This window comes from Sabethes cyaneus, chromosome 2 (assembly GCF_943734655.1).
Source record: "Sabethes cyaneus chromosome 2, idSabCyanKW18_F2, whole genome shotgun sequence".
Lineage (NCBI taxonomy): Eukaryota > Metazoa > Arthropoda > Insecta > Diptera > Culicidae > Sabethes > Sabethes cyaneus.
In genome coordinates this window covers 173,509,543-173,518,439 of record NC_071354.1, presented here as the reverse complement: position 1 = coordinate 173,518,439, position 8,897 = coordinate 173,509,543, and the positions used below count along the sequence as shown (strand labels likewise).

Below are 8,897 nucleotides of genomic sequence, written 5' to 3'. Positions count from 1 at the left end.
ATGTGGCAGCATGGTATTGTACTCAATACGGTACGAAAAGCTTACGTCCTCAGAGCGCCAACGGGAGATGTACCGGCTCTGAGAGTGAAATGCTCCGAACAGAACTGGTACAGGGGCACACACAGTGTCAGTCGATTTGGTCGGTCTGAGGAGCACTTGGTGAGCAGCAATATCCCAGCCAGAATCCATCGGAATTTGCCAGTCTGGTTTCGGCCGTCGTTCGTCTCGTTTGATTTTCCCGAGTCCTCCCGGAGGTGGCAGTTTGCGGAAAACATCACCGTTGAGGTTTGACCGACTAGTGAGGCGGTAGTGAGTGTGGAGCCCCGCAGGCATAGCGTGGTTCAGCCGTTTGTCGGCGAATAGAGTGGTCCTAAGAGAAGTAAAAGTTTTGCAATTGTGTGCACCTCGACGCCGTTTACGTGGCCAGTGCAGCCGATGCTGTACGTATGGCTCAGTGAAGATAGTGGCGCATCGTAGCCTCAACTGTTGCAGCAAAGCAAGTGCGACGGAATAGGGGATATACTGTCTATAATAGTGGGTCGGTATTGTTTTATTCCTGCTTTCATTAGTTTTTCCTGTGTCACTTTACCATGATGGTCAGGCGAATGTAGCGCACAGGTTGATTACTCTGAATAAATAAAAAGGACGATTCTTTTTCATTTAGATTTAATTAGTAGACTAGCAACTTTTTATTTTGTTTATTCTCACATTCATGGAAACCATTTGTCCACTCGCACATGCTGTAGGGTCTAGTTGTGTATTACGGATTTTGTGATGTAGCAATAACAAGAGAGTTACCTTTGCTTTATGTGTTAGGCAAATGATAACGAATGTACCTATTTCCGTGCTTATAATTGCAAATGACCTTAAATAAATATGTGAACAAGCTGAGCTTTGAATAGAAGTTTTGTTAGACGATGTTGGAGCCGTGTAAAATGAATGAGATACAGACACTCGCTGTAAGTAAAATACAAATTGACATCATCCTGTGCCATTTCTAGATTCGGTCTTGTATGACAAGGACGATATTTCGAGATATAGTGTGATATTGTCGGCTGTAGATTAAGTCCATATATTCAAATCATGTCTATCTTTCTTTATAATTTTCCTTTTTGCTGCATACAGAAAAGTTGCGCAATTGTTAGTAGAAATTCAGAATTTGCAGTGGTGTTAGGTTATAAAAGGTAATTATTGCACTATTCGAATTTTCGGAAAAGGCGGTAAGAACAGTAGATGTAATATTTAACCGTTCTTAGATTGTATTGTTTTTAGTGGTCTGACAACGATCAATAACTAAATGTCCAGAGTTTTTCAACTGTTATTAATTTCGAGTGCGTTTTAGAAGGGCCTGAAAACGGGTACATACTTATGTTACTTATATCATCTTCTGGTAAAAGTAGATTCTGTAGAACCAACAGCTGTCCATCACGACTGTTGGTTTAATTGTTTCGACATATTTCTCGGAGAACCTATGACCTATTTATAAAACATTGGTCTTTTACGAAACGAATAAATTAGGGCATGAATAGTATTTTTAGCATACTTCTAATTACCTTTTCTGTTTTCGTATTACATGAGTCTGAAGAACCAATTTGTCACCACGAAACAAATGTGCAAGAACAGTAGTGTATATTGGTAAGAATTATTTATAGTTTCCCCCCAGAATATGGAGAGAAGAGGGTAGGCTCAAAATAATAGTAAGCTGTAGGATAAGTGCCGTATCCTATATTACTCCAACAATAAGTTTTTCGGGTCAAAATATTTTGTCAAAAATGCAATTGTATTTAAAGATGACAAAAACTGATTTTAATTTTGATTTTAAAAATGGTTTCCTACTGGAACTTTAAATTAGCTGTTTGGTTGACCAAAGCTCCGAATTGTTCAACTAACAGTATGATCACTGCGATTATTGCGGAATTGAAGGTGATGAAGCTGTCGAAAATCTATCGAGACAAGAATCAGCTCAGTAGTTTATTGATCCTGAGCCGTTTCTAGGCACCTCCGCATCCAACATAAAAGACGAATCATATACGAATTCGAATCATACGAATATCACCATAGGAAAAACTGGAAATAGCATTCAGTTGGTATCCACATGGAGTTAAATGGAAAAGGACAGCTACAGTTGTTTGAAAAGATATTTTTAAAAGTATGAAATTTTATGTTGTTAATAAAATGAAAAGACTTCATAACCGTTCTTACAGGTACATGGTTGATGACTTGAATAAAATATGCGCCAATAAAAGCTCTAAATGTGGTTCAAAGTCGTTTTTATGATAAATTAAAGTTGAAAAAGTTGTACAGTTTTTTTTTAGACACATCGCTAATCAGAATTTGGAACTGAGCATTTTATAGAAAGATAAGGAAAAATGTGATTTTCGCATCGATTACAGCCAACCATACTTTACTTGTTTACTATCTGGCTGTAAACCGCTAACATTGAGATACGGCATGAACGAGCCTCCGATCTCTGATCTCGCCAATCACACGCCAAGCGTAAAACAAACAACCGCTAGTACTGTATGCGTAGATTCTGCTACCGATACTCTCGCGAGCGCACGACCTCGTAGCGCATATCTGCACAACCCGCTCACGAAGTCAATAGTTCGTGGGGGTGAGTGGAGACAAATGCTGAAATGGCTGATGGAGACAAATAAACACTCGAAAAACTCGTCACAGTACGCAGCAGAATGGGAGCGGAAGTCCGATTAAGATGCTCATGCAAGTGTGTTCGTTAGTCCACAAGTGTGAGGAAACTAGATCACACGAGTGCGTGCTTGGCAACACTGTTGATTCTGTTCCGCAAATTTTAATCATTATTGCAAAGTTAATCTTTATTGGTTTCGATAAATGGCTCATAAAATTTGGACTTTTTTTGTTCATTTCGAAAAGCTGCCTACTTGACGGATCGGTCAGTATATGAGCCGTTCCGAATTATAGTGGTCTATTAACCTTTTTTTTTTTAAAAAAAAACGATTTTTGCATAAATCGTATCTTTTTGCGTAGATGTACTCTGCAAACAATAGAAATGTCAAAAAAGTAGGCTTTAAACCTGTTTTTTCATGTTAAACTTTTGGTATGGAACAGAATGACCATTCTATTCCGCACTATAGTATTCTATGTACATGGGACTTGTTAATTATCGATATTCGAGCATTTCGAGCAATTCAGAATTACGTTGGAACACAATATTCGACTTTTGCTCGTTTAACCATTTCATCTGATACCCATATTGTGAGGATTTCCCATAATTTTCAGCCATACTTATGCGGTCATTTTCAAGAAACTGATGTCGCCATCTTTGATTCCAAAATGGTGTCAGAACACAACATTCCATACCAAGTGGTCATACTTTTTCACTAATACCCATTTCATGGAGGTTTTGCATCATTTATTGACATTTAGTAATCCCATGGAGATAGACCACTTTGTTGCGGAATGTTTCGGGTATTGCAGATAAATTATATATGAAATCATAGTGGCCTATGTACAGTCGGTATGTATATGTCGCATATTTTGACAAAAGTTGGGATTTATATGTATTATTATGTTAAATCACTTTATACCCTGCACATTGGAACACTTGGTTGGAAAAAAATACCACTGTCATATATATGGCTCATATATGGTGGTGAGTTCTATATAATTCGAAGGCATCGAATGCCATCTGATGTACCGCTAGGCAATGCGTTGGCCTTTTGATGTTCGATATGTTTGTGTATTATTTATATCTGTTCATTTCAATAATTAGGCCCTATCATATGAACCGTTCCGTATTATAGTGGTCTATTGAGTAAATTTTACAGACGCAATTATCTACAAAACTCTATAAAAATTTTATTCAATTATTTTCGCCAAACCAACTGTTCTGACGGGCAGGGTATAAAGGGATTCAACATGAGAATATATAAAAATTCTATCTTTTGTTGAACTATGCGATTCATGCATACCACTGTACATAGATCCACTATGATTTCATATAAAATTTACCTAAAATCATCAAAACATTCCGCAACATAATGGTCTATATCCATGGGATTTGTAAATGTCAATAATTGATGCAAAACCCCCGTAAAATGGGTATTGGTGAAATAGTGTGACGACTGGGTATAGATTATCGTGTTCTGACGCCATTTTAAAAGCAAAGATGGCGACTTCCGGTTTTCTGAAAATAACCGCATATGACTGGAAATATTGCAAAATCCCCATAATATGGGTATCAGATAAAAGGGTTTAAAAGGCAGAAGTCGAACATTGTGTTCCAATGTAGTATTGAAATCAAAAATAGTCGAAGATCGATTATTAACAAGTCGCATGTACATAGGTCACTATAATGCGGAACAGAATGGTCATTCTGTTCCAAACCAAAAATACAACATGAAAAAAGCAGGTTGGAAACCTACTTTTTTGAAATTTTTATTATTTGCAGTGTACATTTATGTAAAAATCTCAATTTTGATAAAAACGGTCAATAGACCACTATAATTCGGAACGGCTCATATAAGTCACGTCGAGTGTTCCTTTGCTCGACTGGCCGACTTAGTCACATTAATAATTCGACTGACAATCAGTGATACGTAGGTGTAGGTACTCATATTAAAAGTGTTTGATTCCGATGTTGCAAATCGAATGAGAAGCAAACAAAACCCGCTCTTAAGTGAGCGAGTGTGAGGAGCATATGCTATGTGGCATCCAACGCTTACTTCACTGACGCAAGCGTACGACAAGCACCCGATGGTACTATATGCGTAAATTCTGCTACCGACACGCTAGCGAGAGCACAACCTCGTAGCGCGTTTCTACAGAGCCCGCTCACGAAGCCAACAGCTCATGGGGGTGAGTGGCACACTAGGATGTATGGATACCGATTTTGCTTCCTTTCTTATTTTATTCTTCATCTTACGTCCTCACTTACACACAGGAGCGTGACGACCGTGGCTGATAGCATATACAAAAACTCGTCGCAGTGCATAGCGAAACAAGAGCGAAAGTCCGAAACAGATGCTTATGCAAGTGTGTTTGTTAGAGCGCGGATGTGAGAAAACTAGACCACACGAGTGCGGGCTTAGCAACACTGTTTGATTCTATTCCTCAAATTTTATTCGCTGCAAAGTTAGCCTTTATTAGTTTCAATGAGTGGCTTATAAAATTTAGGGGTTTTTGTTTATGTTTATGTGAATCATTTGTTCAAATGTGAATCATCATTCAGTTAGACACAATTATCAACAGGGAATGTTCGCATTCGATATAATTGAAGGGACCGGGTTCTTTCAATGCATCCCGCTGACATTTTCGCGATATGTCAGGGCTAGTTATTCCTCATCACCGAAACTGATATGACCACTACAACCTATTAGATTCATTTACAAATATACAAATACAATAAGATTAAAATAAACTTGAAACAGGCAATTCCTCCAATATTGTATAAATACTAGGATTCCACCGCCCAGTTAGCTTCGCGGTACGATGCAGGTCTAACAATCCAGTCGTCGTATGTTCGAATCTCGGCTGAACGATGCGGCTATAGAGTAAGTACGATCGTTGCACTAACCCCGTAATTATCCTGTACTCTAATAACCGGCTGCGAAGTTTGTCGATAACGAAGGGTCAAGTTCTAAGAGACGTTTATACCCATGGATTTGCTTTGCCTTACCAGGATGCCACATCCTCCCCGTGCGTAAAATATTATTTCAGGTCAATTATAGATTATTCACATTGTTGGTGCAGTTGTCAAATGATTTTTTTGTTGCATTGAAATTCGTTAACTCTCGTACATACGATGACGTAAAATAGAAAATACTGCTTGTCTTACAACAGTGATGCCCAGGCATTAGATCACCCCATGAGTGTCTCGGGCCGCAATGACCTCTGCACTATGGGCCAGAAATTAAAATTTCGGGACAAATATATTTGCGGTTAAACGGCTAGTCTTAGCTCAATGTGATCTTCGGCAACTTTTTGAATGAAAAAATGATGCATCTTTTGAAGGGGTCGTCCAATATTTAAGTGTTACTTTAACAACAATTTAAGTAATAACTTTTTGAGTAAATTTTTTTCACCTTTTTGGTTACAAAATATTAAAGATAAACCAATTTCAAGTATTTTTTCTGAAGATATCAAACTTCTACCTTTTACCCATTTTCAGCAATAGACCTTTGTTCATAAACGACCCCTTTCTTCTTGTAACATGTTTATTTCAACAGACAGCTCAATGTGATGTTCTAGACAACATTTTGCACATAAAAGAGGAATATTTTTATTGAAGACTGTTTTGCTTTTTCTGCAATAATTAATAAGATATAACTGTTTTTAGTCTAAAAATCGTCTGATGAAAAATGTGTATTTTTTCAAGGGTGGTGCCTTCGAAGAAGTAAAATAATAAAATATAGCGCATCTTCCTGCACTATTAAGATGACCATGAATTAGGGTGATACAAACTTTTTTTTTCTTAAATAATTAAAAAAAAATTTTTTTTCTCCAAAAGTTGCAGAACATACTAAAATAAGCAACTTTGCTGAACAAAGTAGCTATCTATCTCTTTCCGGTTGCGAAATATAATGATGTGTTTAAAAAGAGCACTTGGAAATCAATTACACTCAATAACTTTGCACACGATTATTTTATTGCTTTCAAATGTTCTACAAAGTTATTCAGTATGTTGAAATATATATTTTCTGTGAAGACTGTTTGACGCTAGGACGCATATTTATTAGGTTATAAAATGTATGAAAAGAAATACGCTCTATTCCCAGGTATTGCCAGCCATGGTATTCCCAGGTATTCTCTGAAATACACTTTTGGGCAGATAGCTTTAATAATTCCCTACAAATTGGTATGCAAACTAATTGCAGATACTTGTAGATGGCTAAGATATTCGGATTTTTCATCAGATGGTTTTTAACCTAAAATCAGTTATATCTTTTTAATTAATGCAAATAAAGCAAAACAGTCTTCAATAAAAATATTCCTCCTTTATGTGCAAAATATTTTCTAGAACATCACATTGAGCTGTCTGTTGAAATAAACATGTTACAAGAAGAAATGTGATTTGGGGGGTCGTTTATGAACAAAGGTCTATTGCTGAAAATTGGTAAAAGGTAGAAGTTTCATCTCTTCAGAAAAAATAATTGAAATTTGTTTATCTTTAATATTTTGAAACCAAAAAGGTGAAAAAAAGTTTACTCAAAAAGTTATTACTTAAATTGTTGTTTACGATCCCTTCAAAATATGCATCAATTTTTTATTCAAAAAGTTGCCGAAGACCACATTGAGCTCTTACTTGCCGTTTAACCACAAATATTTTTGTCCCGAAATTTTAATTTCTGGCCCATAGTGCTCTGGACTTTCTTGCGCATGACAAGAAGTAAAATATGCGACAGCAAAAACCAATTTCTAGAAATCACCACAAGATTTAATACGGAATGTTTCCAGATTCACCACATGCACGATAAACTACCTCCCCTGTATACCCAGCAAACATTTTCGTACGTATATCCAAGTAACAAATATGATATATGTACCGATATATATCTAGAAAAATCGCATTCGATGCACGAAACCAGTATATGCGTACTGTTTTGGAGGCGATATACATACTGCAAATTATACGAAAACAATTTGAATGAAATTCATAAGTATTTGTATACGATGAAATCCGACTCAACATGATAAGTTCCATAATGCTATACAATTCTGTGACGAAAATCGTATGTGAATCAGTTATTATCATTTTGTACGAATAAATGTAAACTAGGGTGCACTTTATTAAGCTTTAAGTACGATTTCGAGTTTGTTTAGCGACATTTAAGATGATGTTCGCACATTATTATACGATTTGTGGTTTGCTGGGTATGTGCCATCAGAAAATTTACTCATAAGTCCACCAGCCCTCAAATCACTCCATGGACCGCACAAATCATCTGGAAGGGCGGCACGCCCGCGGTTTGGCCATCACTGCCCTAAAATATTTGTTAGGATACGCATATTCGTCCCAGTATCTACCATACCTTGTTACTGATAACGTACGCCTACGAATCTTACCTTCCTGAACTCAATGGTCACATTTCACTGATTCGACGTTTTAACATTTTCAAAACATTGGTCTTAGACTTATCTTGACTCAATCTTCATAGGCTTGAATTTTTTTTGACAAGACCCAAACAAGTGTTTGCCGTAAAAGCGTATAATTCATGAATAATATGGTTAAAATAGTAAAAATAAACCCTGTCAATCCTTTTAATTTTGCTGAAATACAATAGACAATGAAATAACCAATACCAGCGTGCGATGTAGAAGTTTTCCATCAAATCACATCCCTCTTTTTCTTATTTCTCCCCGAAAGTACTTCCAATAAGAGCAGCAATGGTGCATAAGTATATTTTTCTCATTGACTCTAGAATTCATTATGACTTTTTGAACAACGCAAAAATACAAGAAAGTTCAATTTCTTTTCACCAAATTACGAATGTTGAGTTTTAGAAAATGCATTTCGATTCACTGTTTAACAAACTTTTTAGGTTTTCTGGTAGCAATGCACAGTAGATTTAGGCATATATGTTTGAATCAATGGCTGAGTGAAAAGGGCAGAAATAATGAAAGGCTTATGACTTTTATTTTGTTTTTTTTTTGATGTAACATGCCACAACAGTAAATAAATAAATGTTTTCAATGTGGTGAAAACAGAAGACACTGGTTCAAAACGGCGTGTAATATGACCGAGGAGCGACGGGTTGAAATATCATTTTTTTCATTTTTATCGTAGTTAGAAGTTTTCTTAACGAAAGTCTTATACGACGATCATTGTCACGAACCAAAACCAAACATTGAATGATAAAAATCTGCAAAACCTCTATTGTGACATCAAGCTAGAATAGTGAAGTTAATTGAAATCATTT

General features: G+C 36.4%; 1 protein-coding gene across 3 annotated transcripts in view; it reads left to right on the top strand.

Moving 5' to 3' along the window:
* Window positions 1-246: 246 nt before the first annotated feature.
* LOC128733674 (uncharacterized) overlaps window positions 247-8,897 on the top strand; it is a 174,246-nt gene continuing 165,595 nt past the window's right edge. For 2 of the 3 annotated variants that reach the window (XM_053827426.1, XM_053827422.1), the window contains exon 1: window positions 247-538. The gene's annotated coding sequence lies outside the window, so the exon portion shown is untranslated. Of the gene's footprint in view, window positions 539-873; window positions 960-8,897 lie in introns of those variants that run through there. The other variant, XM_053827425.1, reaches the window with a different exon arrangement.